A 13,817-nucleotide genomic window follows, 5' to 3' on the forward strand; every position below is an offset into this window, starting at 1 on the left:
AAGATGGCGAGAAAGGAGGCGAAGTTAGCAGTGTCGGCAGCTAAAACGGCAGCCTTTGAACGCCTTTATGCAGAACTAGAGGACAGAGGTGGGGATAAGAAGTTATTTAAGCTCGCCAAGGCGAGAGAGAGGAAGGCACGCGACTTGGATCATGTGAAGTGCATCAAGGACGAGGATGGCCAAGTGTTGGTGCAGGAAGCCCGCATTAGACAGAGATGGCAGTCATACTTTCATGAACTCTTGAACGAAGGAACGGACAGAGACATTGTGTTGGGAGACTTGGAGCACTCGATAGGCGTCGCGACTTTGGTTATTGTAGGAGTATAAAGGTTGAGGAGGTTAAGGAGCTGTTCGTAGGATGCGGGGGAAGAGCGACCGGACCTGACGAGATTCCTGGAGAATTTTGGAAGAATGTAGGCAGGGTAGGCTTGGAGTGGCTGACTGGATTGTTTAATGTCATTTTCAAAACAGCGAAGATGCCGGAAGAATGGAGATGGAGTACAATGATTCCCGTGTACAAGAACAAGGGAGACATTCAAAGCTGCAACAACTATAGAGGTATCAAGTTGCTAAGTCACACTATGAAAGTGTGGGAAAGGGTGGTGGAAATGAGGGTGAGGAGAGGTGTGTCTCTTCGGTAGAACCGGTTTGGATTCATGCCGGGGTGCTCGACTACAGAAGCCATCCATATTGTAAGGAGATTGGTGGAGCAGTATAGGGAGCGGAAGAGGGACTTGCACATGGTATTCATTGACCTAGAAACGGCCTACGACAAGGTGCCAAGAGAGGTCCTGGAGATGCTTGAGGCTAAAGGTGTACCTATGGTGTACATTAGAGCGATAAAGGACATGTATGATGAAGCTAAGACCAGGGTAAGGACGGTAGGAGGAGACTCGGAGCCTTCCCCGTTCGATGGGGTTGCATCAGGGATCAGCTCTTAGCCCGTTTCTATTCGCCTTGGTGATGGATGAATTGACGCGACAATTACAAGGTGAGGTGCCTTGGTGTATGTTGTTCGCAGATGACATAGTCCTGATTGACAAGACTCGCAACGGAGTTAACGATAAGTTTGGAGGCGGGAGACGTACGTTGGAGTCTAAAGGATTTAAATTGAGAGGTAGGACCAAGACGTAGAACGTGGAGCCGCAGTTCGGTGGCTACCGCGAGGTCGGTTGATGAGGAAGTGAGGCTTGGTACCCGTGCCATTCAAAAGAAAGGAAGTTTCAAGTATCTTGGGTCTATTATACGGGAGATGGGGATATCGACGACGATGTTTCACATCGTATTAGTGCAAGGTGGATGAAATGGAGACTCGCTCCGAGTGTCGTGTGATAAGAAAGTGCCTCCAAAACTTAAAGGAAAGTTCTACAAAGTGGTGGTTAGACCGACTTTATTGTACGGAGCGCAGTTGGCGTCGTCAAGAAATGTCACATTCGAAGATGAAAGTCGCGGAAAATGCGAATGCCGCGGTGGATGTGTAGACACACTAGGAGGGATAGAATTAGGAATGAAGATATCCGAGACAAGGTGGGAGTGGCATCGGTGGAGGACAAGATGCGGGAAGCGAGGCTGAGATGGTTTGGGCATGTGAAGAGGAGAGACACGTATGCTCCAGTGCGGAGGTCGAGAGGTTGGCTATGAATGGTTTCGGGGAGAGGTAAAGGGAGGCCGAAGAAGAATTGGGAGAGGTGATTAGCAGATATGGCACGGCCACCACCGAGGACATGACCTTAGATAGGAGGTTGTGGAGGACTCGGGGATTAGGATAGAAGGCTAGTGGCGTACCCTTTCACCATAGTAGTTGCGCTTTTGCTCACTTGTCTATTGCCTTTTGGTTTATGTATTTGATTGCCGATTATATTTGTTGGGACGTTGAACTTTGATTTTTTTTTTTTTTTTTTTTTGAAACTCGGTAACTTTTCTTTGATTATTTTATTTATCTTTAGTATTCAATGCTTCTTACTTTACGGATGGTTCTACCATGACTTTCTCGCTTTTGGTATTCGTGTTATCATATTGCTTTCGATATGCTTGGCCCTATCCGACCTTTTGTCTTGTTTTCCTCTTGTCTTCCTCTCTCTCCTCTCTTGAGCCGAGGGTCTCTCGAAACAGCCGCCCTACCTTTCAAGGTGAGGGGGGGGGAGGGTTAGGTCTGCGTACACTCTACCCTCCCCAGACCCCACATGGTGGGACTATACTGGGCTTGTTGTTGTTGTTGATAATCAATGCATATTCTCCAACCAGTAACAGTTCGAGGCACCAATTCATTCTTCTCATTCTCTACTACAGTCATGCCCCCTTTCTTCGGAACACATCGTACAGGACTTACCCATTTGCTGTCAGAGATAGGATAAATAATGCAGCTATCAAGCCACTTGATTTCCTCTTTCTTCACCACCTCCTTCATGATCGGGTTTAGTCGTCTCTGGCATTCAACACTAGGCTTGTTGTCCTCCTCTAATAAGATTTTGTGCATGCAAAATGAACTACTAATACCTCGAATATCAGCTATCGACCACCCAAGGGATCGGATTTGATCTCTTAGCACTCGTAACACACGTTCAACCTGCACATCAGTCAAATAAGCAGAGAGGATTACAGGCAATGTGTCTCCACTGCCTAGGAATGAATAGCGAAGATGAGGGGGGAATGGCTTCAACTCAAGGACTGGAGCCTCTTCAATAGATGTTTTTGGCTTCTTCCATGACTCTGGTGTATCTAGCTCCTCAAACGGTGTGTTTGCTCGTAGATAAGCACATGAAGTGTCAAGAATGCTAAGACACTCCTCGACTTCTGCACCAATCATCAAATCCTCCCCATACACCAAAGCTGTCTCCAAAGGATCTCGCAAAGCTAAAAAGTGATCTAACTCTGCATTAGTGAGCTCGGGCTCCACTACAGAAATCATCTCCAACTCCTCATAATGGGCTAGAAGCTTGGTAGCTTTAAAAACATCAAAAGTCGCCTCTTGTCCATCAACTGTCATGGACATCTTCTCATCTTTCACTCGGATCACAGCATCAACAGTAGTCAAGAATCCTCTCCCCATGATGAGAGGAACACTCTTATCTGCCTCATAATTAAGTATCACAAAATCAACCGGCAGAATAAATGGGCCTACCTTCACAAGAACATACTTAATAATACTATCAGGATACGCAAGAGATCGATCAGCTAGCTGCAACGTAATAATGGTTAGCCCAGGCTCACCCAAGCCCAACGTTCGGAACACAGAGGTGGGCATCAGATTAATACTAGCACCCAAATCACACAATACTATCCCAACTTCAATGTTGCTAATAGTAATCGAAATTGTGAAGCTGCCCAGATCTTTCAACTTTGGAGGAATTTTACTCCTCACTCTAGAACTGCACTTTTCAGTAAGTGCAACAGTCTCAAACTCTGTCCAACGCCGTTTGTTCGCCACCACATCTTTGATATACTTAGCCTATTTTGGAATTTCTTACAAAAGCTCCACCAAAGGTACGTTGATGTGTACCTATTTTAAGAGTTCAAGAAATTTCTTGCAAGCCAAATCTGCTTTCTGTTTCTAAAGTCGTTGTGGAAAGGCAGGGGGTGGTCGAACCACTTTCTCTACATATTGCTCTATGACTGTCTGCTTTGGTTTAGCTCGCTTAGCAGGGATAAATTTTGCCTCTGCTATGTTCTTCTTTTTCGGAGGCACTTCTTCAAGCTTTCTTCCATTCCTCAAGGTGACTCTCTTGCACTCCTTTGGATTCTTCTCAGTATCACTAGGAAGAGCACCTGGTGGTCTCACATTCTGCATAAGAGCTATCTGCCCCATCTGACGCTCAAGCTCGTGAATAGATTTCTGTATCTCACTCGAACTTTCTTTTTCTTTGTGTCACTTGATTTTGAGCTATGAGTCATTTCATCATCTCTTCTAAATTGCTAGCTGGCTGAGCTTGAGGTTGCTGATAATTGTTCGGCTTGTGGAAATCCTGCTTCCCAAATGGAGTGTTGTAATTATTTCCATAATAGTTTCCCCGATTTCCAATACCGCGGTTCTGCTGCCCCACAAAATAGACAGACTCTGGATTCAATGGACAATTGTTATAATCATGAGGCTCACCACAACTTACACATGCTGCCTGCTGAATATGTTGGATCGACCCCTGAATCTCGCCGAGCTTAAGGAAATGCCCTCATCATAACATTAGTAAGAGTACTTATATCAGCTCGAATAGCTGCAACATCATCAACTTGAAGAACCCCAGCAGCTTTTTGTGGTAACCCTCGGCTAGTCTCATGATACTCATGGTGACCCTCCGACATCATCTCTAGGAGATTTTCCATCTCTTCATATGTTTTGTTTAAAATCTGCCCTTGAGCTGAAGCATTCAACAAGGCCCTTGATTCATGGTTAAGACTTTCAACAAAATAGTTTTCAATGATCTCCTTTGGCTGCATATGATGTGGCAAATCTCGCAAATAGCCCTTATACTTTTCCCAAGCATGTGGAAAAGATTCGGAACCTCTTTGAGTGAAATTAGCAATTCTTCCTTGCAGCTCCTTTGTTTTCTTGGGTGAGCAAAACCTGTCGATAAACTTATTTGATAATATCTCCCAAGAAGTGATAGAACCTGCAGGCAGATTCGTCAACCATTCCCTTGCTTCGCCAATCAGTGAGAACGGAAATAAGGACAGCTTCACATAATCATCGGGAACATCTCTATATTGGAAATTCTCGCTCAACTCCACGAACTGCATCTAGTGCTTATGCGGGTCTTCACTTGACTTACCCGTATACTGGCAAGTATGCTGCACCAGCCGAACTGTCACAACCCAATCCCGTAGGCCGCGACTAGTGCCCGAACTGGGCACCCGTACACACCCATTAATCAGAAATAGCAGACGAATAAATTATACAGTATACAAATAACATATACGTACAGAAAAGTGAAACGCCGCCTCAAGCTGTCACAAATGTATTCCTACAGATCATAATCACATCTTTTAACAGATGATATCACATATAAGCCGGTAAGGCTATCATAGTATGGGGACGTCCAAATCACAAATCACACGTACACAACCGAACAAAGGATCACCCACAACCCACACATATATGTCTACGGCACCTAAGAGTCATAACAAAAATCATATGACGGGACGGCCCCTGCCGTGCCCGTGAATAAACATATACATATATGTAATAACAGAATCCGGACCAAAACATAGGCTCCCGAACAAGAGAGCGCTCCAAAACGTCTTAACAGAACCCTAAGTCAAAGTGGATTATCCGAGTAAGTACCGCCTGCGCGGCACGAAATGCGACCCCAAGAAAAGGGGTCGATGCGAATATGTGCGAGTATGCAAAGCATGAAATATAGTAACCAAGATCATAGTCAAAACCAGAAGTACGGAAAGTAAATGCAATATCGAAAATATTAAAATGCTTACTCATAAAACACAAATCATGCATGGGCTCTTAGAACTATGGTCGCCCTCCGACATTGGCGCCATAACACATCATACTCCAGAAGGTTTCATATCTCCGTATCCCCCGTCACACATCATAACACATCATAACGCCAAATATACTCGGTGCCGCCTAGCGAGAGCTCGGCGAACCGGACACATCATACTCCGAATATATCATAGTGCGCACGAAACATAACCGGCCCGGGACTCGGTGAAGGATGTGATAACATAATGCACGAGCAGAGTCGTGAGCAACTATATGCAGTTTAAAACACTTTCAAAGACTCGATAGAATAACCAAATGAACCATTATTTTAACAAGAACAAAGCGACAGTCAAATCAAGTTTCTTTCGAAAGTCGTTCGAGAACATATCAAATTGAACTTTAGGACACGTAGACACGTATCAAACCATATGAGACAACTTATGGATATTAGGGGCATAATCGTCATTACAAACTCGATAGAGAAGTAAATAATCGACGCTCAAGGGATAAGACGTTAGTCACGCTAAATCCTTTCAAAAGTCGTTAGTATTACACAAGGGAAAGTCTCGGGGCCCACGGACAAGTATCAAACCAATCCGAGTCCATCTATGAAAGTTGGAGACCATTATTCATTATAGAATCTCCTACGAACGTTTCGATGCGATCCGAGCTCGTCTATGAAAGCTACGGTCGTTCGTAGTTGCGGAGTCTTTTAAAAAAAAAACAACAACGTCCTTTATGCAACATTTAAAATCCAACTATACAAAAGACTTAAGAACCATAATTTGACCATATTAAGAACGTTAACATCAAGAAGTGAATAAGAATCGTCTACGGGCTCGGATCTTAAGAATGGAGTTACCCCGAGACTCGTATCATAGCCTACTTACAATTAGGACATGCCAAAAGAAAGAAAGGTTAGCTTTACATACCTTGTCCGCTTCCTAAGCTAATCCGAATTTAAGTCTCGGCTTCCCAAATCTACAACAACATCATTAGATACCAAACATTAGCCATAGGCACTCCGGAATTCAATTCTAGGCTAGCACTTTATTTACAGAAATTTGGGCAGCATTTCCCCTGTAAATTCAACAACCCCAAGAATTCAACTCGGCCAAATCTTCAACAACAATAACCACACTAACAACATCAACAATCAATTCAAAATGCATTCTAACGTCAATAACTCTTTTCTACATAATTCGACAACATTCCACAAACCCGAAACCTTCTAATTGCCATAGGGATAACAACAACACATTTCTTTCTTCCAAATTCATAAACTACACCAACAATCTACACATTAACAACATTAACCTCAATAATACAAGAAATTATGATAAAATCACATTACCTTCTCCAACAACCTACAAACGATTACAACTTTAATTTGAATCATTAAACCATCATTCTCATCATAGAATCCATACAACAACAACCAAAAATACTAAATAAAATTTAGTTCATTCCTTGTCACAAAACAGCCCGTACTCACGGCTCAACATCAACATACAAAGTTTCATGAATTTCATCCATTTCTACACACACTATTCCGTCCGTTCTAATCCGTTAAACTCGAATAAACTTGTTAACAATGAAAAGGAACCTTAATCTTACCTCAAGTGTGCAGCCACCACGTCCACCCTCTTCTTCTTGGTTGATTTTTAGCTCAAATTGAAGGCAACGCGATGTACGACACTTTTCTCTTCATGGGCTTTGAAATTCGGGGCGCGAATTTTGGTCAAAATTAGTTTTTCTCTCTAGGCTCTCCTCTCTCTTTTTCTCCAGAATTTTCTGGGTGTTTTGGTATGAAATATGAAGAGAAAAGTCTGATATTTCATTTAAAAAGGTGTGGGTAATGGGCCTGACCCGGTTAGGCTCGGGTTGGGCTGGCCCACTGACCTTTCTGCCTTAAAACATCCATATCTCCTTATCCCGATGTCGCTTATGAACCCACGACCTATGGTTGGAAAGATATTTCAATTATCTACAACTTTTATTCTGGGAGTTTTCCCAAATTCCAAACTCGTAATGCCGTTTTGGCCCCTCGAAGTCAGATTACCCGAAGACGTTTTCTTAAATCGTCCTTTTGGAGGGCTTACACTCATTTTTAGCTTATGGGTCCTTCTTAGGACTTGCTCAACTTCACATGTACTACCCATATATATCTTCATATGTCCTTTATAAAATCTTGACATGTGGGTCCCACCTTAACACACGGCCACTTTGGCCTTTTCATGAAATTTTTATTTCAACTTCTAGCCCCTAATTTCCCTTAATATTCCATACCAATAAAATTCATAAACAACTTGTGCATTAAAACAAAATCGAAGGTCAAAAATCTCAACTTTGCATCCCGGAGTAGTCTTGCCCTTAACTTATCGTGGTTAGCCCGGAATGTCCCAATGCACAAAATTCGGGATATAACATGAACTGTTCCTTCTTTCAGCTCGAAATTTCCAGCAATGTCAGGCCTAACAATAGCCTTAGCAATAGTCGCTAGACTAGGCCTAGGTTAACTGGACAAAAGAATCTGTTGTTCTTATGCCCTCACAGCTGCTCTTGCACCCTGTTCATCCCTGTTTCTATTTCTATCCCTTTCTGCCTGTTCAAGAGCAAGTCTCGTTGCTTTGTCAGCCATTTTTCTCTGTCTGTGAAAAGTTCTTTCGATTTCGAGATCAAGATCAACTGACGGTTTTCCTGAACTTCTAGTATTTGGCATAAACCAGAGAAACCTGAAGTGACACAAGTAGAACAACGAAAAAAGTAAAGACTTGAATAGAAAAACAAACTCAAATTAGAAAAACAGTAAATTATTCTAAGTCCCCGGCAACGGCGCCAAAAACTTGTTGCTCCCAAACGCACACATAAGTATACATGGTCGTACAAGTAATATAGACTGTTAAGTCCAGATATTGATCCCATAGAGACTTAGATTCTACTGTTAAACTAATTCAAATTCGAATGAAACTATTCAAGAAAGTGAAAATCAAGATGTTTGTTGTACTAAACTAAAACTGAAAAGTAAACAATTTATGATGGGTGTTTTTGTGACTGAGAATATTTTGACAAAGACTGTAAGATTTATCAGATGAGAGAAAGATCTAGTGTCATGGCTTTCGACAATCCAGTTGATCTTCGATCAATTCCACCTATTTTATTTCCAGGGTTACTAGTTGACGGGTTAATTATAACTTTATGATATTCTCTCAAACTACTCACAAGCCTATAGATGTTATCAGCCAACGCCTATATCTCTATGGTCATCAGAGGTAACAAGAACACATTTAATTATCCGTATTCAACTAAGTAGGGCTAAAGGGTATATCTCTATCTCGGTCGGTAGTTTAAATGATTAAATCGAACAAACTCTATTTATTCTTATTACGTACGTAAACTCCCTTTCTCAAGTCCAATTCACGCACCACAGATAGTGTCTAACTATTGACCAGATAATCAAACAATTAAGATCAAGAATAAATAAGCAACCCAAAATATGGAAATTTAATTGATAGAAATAGTCACCAAACCAACTATCATGTCTTTCGCCACAACCCTAGAATTAAGAAGTTTAGCTACTTATGATTCTCAATGAACAACAAGAATTCATGAATAATCTAGGGTTAAAAAGATGAAAATAAAATAAAATCTAGAGAGAGAAAGTAAAACGGCGGCTTACAAGTCTTAGAATATCCCAGCACACCATTTTCAGCTAATAAAGTGTCTATATATACCCTAGGGTTAAAACAAAAAATAAGTAAACCTAATCCCGATCGAAACGGGAAAACTGCCCGTTGTCGCGCTTTCCTTCCGCGATGCGGATAGATCGCGTGAACTGATCCCGCTTTCGTTCTGCTATGCGGATGGAAAGCCTGAGTGTGTAACTTGATCTGAAGTAGTCTTCTTCCGCTTTTGTTCCACGATACGGATGGATAGCGGGGTCTTCAGTTCATCACTTTTTCTCTACCACTTCCGTTTCTCACATCACCACGATCAGATTCCAAAGCTTCCCAAAAGTGCACCAAATTGCTCATTTTTCCCCCAAATGGTTGCGTTGCACCTATTCACAAAACATAACAACATAAGTCAGGCTACAACGATTTTGTCTTCAAGAAGCAAGTAAAGTACTAAGTTTTAGAGAGAAAGTGACATGAAACTTAGATATTTGTGCCAAATATCAGTGTGCGCTACCAAGATTGAGAAGAATGTTTGTCACAACTTAGTTAGTGCTTACTTTGTTAAAAAGGTAGGTTTATCTTGTGTTCAACATGCTTCACCCTATACCTTAAAAGGAGTGAAGGTAGAGAAGAGAGTGTGTATGTCATTAACTCTTGGGATATACAAGAATGAGGTTTGGTGTGATGTGTTTCCCTTATTAACATGTCACGTCTTTATTGGAAAGCCATGGTATCTCTATAGGAAAGCTTCATATAATCAAGAAAATAATAGGTATTCCGTGGTGAAAGATGATGGAAAAAGGACTACCCTTGTATCTTTGGCACCTACGGAGATTCAAGAAGTTCAATTAAGAGTGAGAACATCAACGGAGGTGTTTGACAAGAAAAAATAATGCAGGAGGGAAAACAGAAGCAAGATTGGGAAGCCAAAAATTAGAATTAATGTTAGGAGTCCTCCAAGAGATAAAAGTGGGATTCTTGGCAAGTATATGGGAACTTGTGGCACATATTGCATCATGCCTTTCTCGGGAATAAAAAGGAATGATACTGCATTGACAACCTTCTCTACACCAAACAAAAGTGAGGATAAGAGACAAAAGGAAACGAGCAGTAAGGTTGAGCGACTTGACAACTCAACTAATGTAAAAGCAGAGAAAGAGAGTGAGTTGTCAAGAAGTAGAAAAGAATGGACAGAATTGAGTGAAGTGGGTTCAAGAGGTAAAATAGAGAGCGAAAAAATGCACTTTAGAGGTGAGGAAAAAGAAAAGATTAAAAGAACTGAGTGCGTAATTGTTAAAGATTCTTATTCAAGCTCTAACCAATTAACTCATTCTTTTTCTAGTGTTTATGTTCAAATCTGCAAGCCATTGAAAAAGAAGTCAATGGACAGCTGGAACAACAATTGCATGAAGCAAGGAAATCCAATTTCAAAGTAGATTTGGAAAATGTAAAAACCAATGATTCATGGAAACAATTGCAATTTGAAGAAAACTTTAAGCTTGATGATCTCATGTGGCATGACCTTGTTAGTGATCTATTTATAGATGCAAAAACTGAACTTGTACCACAATTTGATAAGGCTAAAGTTTTAGGTGACGGTATAACTCAAATTGGGAGTGAACCTAGCCTTGCTGATTGTTCTTCTCACATGAGCAATCTGTCACAATGTGATGAAAGAGAGCGGCGAGATAACTTTAGTGAACAAATCCAAGGAAATTCTAGAGAGGATGAATCTTGTTCACATTCCATTCTGCTAACTCTTTCTTGTTTTAGTATCATCTCTCAAACTATGCAAAAATTTGAGAAAAAACCTTCTAAACAGGATGGTAGTACCTCACTTGAGATGAACTTGTCATTGGCCAAGGATTAAAGTGTACAACAATCCATTATGGGAAGAAATTGGGGAAGACTTTAAAGTATTTTCTAAACCCTTATGGTTTGAAAATATCAATGGAAAAGTTGCCAATGAAGACAATGAGACACATGCAGATTTTGGCGCCATAAATGTTGAGGATGTTGAGCTAGATGAAGAATTTAGTGGTTAAAGTGTGGAGAATGATAAGTGCTCACTGGTTGCTAACTTCATAATATCTTTATCCTGTTTTGAAGATCCTTATTTACGGGTTCATTCCAAGCAACTTCTTGAGGAAATTGGTTTAGCTAATAATCCTCTACTTTTTAAAGAGCTTATGAATTGTGTTTTTAGTGCTCGTGTTAGTGATTACATTTTTCTGTTAGACAATGTTATGCTTGGATATTTAAAAGGAGTATTTGTGCATAAAAGAACTAATGGATTAAATGGTAGCATGGTCACTGCCTTGTGTTATTTTTACCAAGTACTTGTTGTGTTTTTCCTACTTATGTGGTTATCATGTTGGTTGCAGGTCAATATCAAGATTCGAGGATGAATCTTCGTTAAGAGGGGGAGAATACTAGCAATCATGGAGGCTCAACTCCATTGAAGGAGAAGATACTGTCAATGTCAAGATTCGAGGATGAATCTTCTTTAATAGGGAGATAATGATAGCATCCATAAAAGCTTAACTCCATTGAAGACTAGGGAATATCAAGATTCTTTGACGGGCTTCAATTAAAAATGAAAATATGTCCTATGATGGATGAAGAGCTCTAACCAACATAAATCTTTTGGGGAAGTCTTACAATTTGGAGGCCCAAATTGAAGATCAAGAGGAGTTGGATTGTGGTCTAAAATCTGTCCAATGAAGGAGCAAGTCCAAAGAACCCAATTTAGTGTTTCTAGAAGCTTCATTGAACAAAGTATTAGTAGTCTTCTATAAACCTTATTTACTCTAGTTTGACCACCTTTAAAGCTTATGGAACAAAGTACTGCCAGGCCCCTTCTAAGCTTCTAAAGGGGTATTTTCTTATTCATTGTAACTAAGTTTGATAAATATTAATATTATTTGCCTTGTGGCTTGTGGAGACCTTTGAGGATCTCTTTAGGGTTTGCCCTTTTTTTCTACTTTGAACCATAGCTCGGATTCTTTAAAGATTCCTTGTTTGAGCTCCCTCCCTTCCCCCACCCCCCCCCCCCAAAAAAATTCTTCTTCTTAATTGTTTCACTACTTCTTTTACTATTCAACAAGGCCTCAAGTATCAAATACTTGAACTTGTGTTCTTCTCTATTAAGAATCAATCCTTCCTTCTTTCTAACTTCTAATTCTTTAGTCTCCCGCTATTCGTATTGTTATCAAAAGGTCTTAGCCACACCTCCCCATGGTAACATTGAAGTTGAAGAGACTTTGAAGCAATTGATGGAATTGACAAAAGATGATAGAGGCTGATTCGCACAAAGAAGAACAGGTCTTCAAAGAAAACAACCTTCCTACATAAAGGACAAGGAAGCAACAACTCAAGTCATGTACAATGCTTCCATTGTAAAGACTATGGACACATGCAAAATGCCTGTAGAGTTAAGATGTGGATAGCCAGAAGAAAACGGGGGCTAAGAAGCAAAACAAAAGAGAAAAATATGGTCTCACTTCATACACAAAGTAAGTCCTACTCATGCCAAAAGGAACCCAACCAAAAGTGGGTTCCTAAGACCTATCTCTAATTAAACATGAAAGTTGTGGTTGGAGGAAACTAGAAGCATGTGTGAAGGTCTTAGCGCATGTCGAAGCTGAAAGAAAACACTCCTCATACCAACAACCCACAAGAGGTAGCCTAACATGCTTAAAATACTCATCTTTCAACTATTTGAGTTAAAAAGTTATCTCTTTGATACGTGGCTTCTAATAGATTGAATCACATTACTGATACAACACTAGAAACTACATTTCTTTGATATTCACCTTGAAAATAAGTTTTCTATTAGTGTCAAAGTAAAACTCATGGACATAAGGATATTATGGTTAAAGTCATGGTTATATTACAGAGTAGTGAATGTGACGTCTTTATTTTTTATTTGTTTCAATTACAGTATTTATGATTCTTGATGTTTTGTTGTGATCAAAATCTAATTTGACCTTTGATCATCAACGTGAATGGCATACTTTTGCCCTAATCGTTTCTGTACTCATTTCCCTAATTCATGCAGATTTTATATGGTAATAATGGAGATCCTCAATCCTTGTTTAAGCAGCCTATTGCTTTCTTTAGGGAGGAGAATAAATTGTTTGATTTTAGATTATGTTATTTACATAAGAGCCATGATACAAAAGCTTTTTTTTCATCCAAAATTTCTAAGAAATTATTTATCCTGTAAAGAAGGTCTTGGTGTTAATGTTGCAATTTGCTCTTTATATCAGTTTGCTAGTAAATGTTGCATTCCCTCTTCACACAAATTAGAAGTTCCTCCTTCTCTGTTATCAACAGAATTCCCTGGGCACACGTAGATAGTGCAAGTTCTCAAAGGGAGCATGCAACTTGGGGCAATGGGCATAGCCCGAGTGCTGGTTTATTGCCACAAATCCCTTGCTGTCAGATCACATGTACTTGAGTTTTCTAGTTCATGTCAACTTGTCATATCAAGTAATGTTCTTGAGGTCCGACAAAAGAGAAATGTATAACTTTAAGCTTAAAATCAATAGGATGTGAAGGGTAGAGATGATTGAGAAGCTCTAAGTTGAATAATTTTTAGATAATCGAACATCGATGATTCTGTTTCATTTGCATCTAATTGCCTATACGAAATGTTTTCACAATCACATAACTGATTTGTTTATAGTTTTTAATTGGGAAAAATT

This window comes from Lycium ferocissimum, chromosome 9, assembly GCF_029784015.1.
Source record: "Lycium ferocissimum isolate CSIRO_LF1 chromosome 9, AGI_CSIRO_Lferr_CH_V1, whole genome shotgun sequence".
In the NCBI taxonomy this organism is placed as follows: Eukaryota; Viridiplantae; Streptophyta; class Magnoliopsida; order Solanales; family Solanaceae; genus Lycium; species Lycium ferocissimum.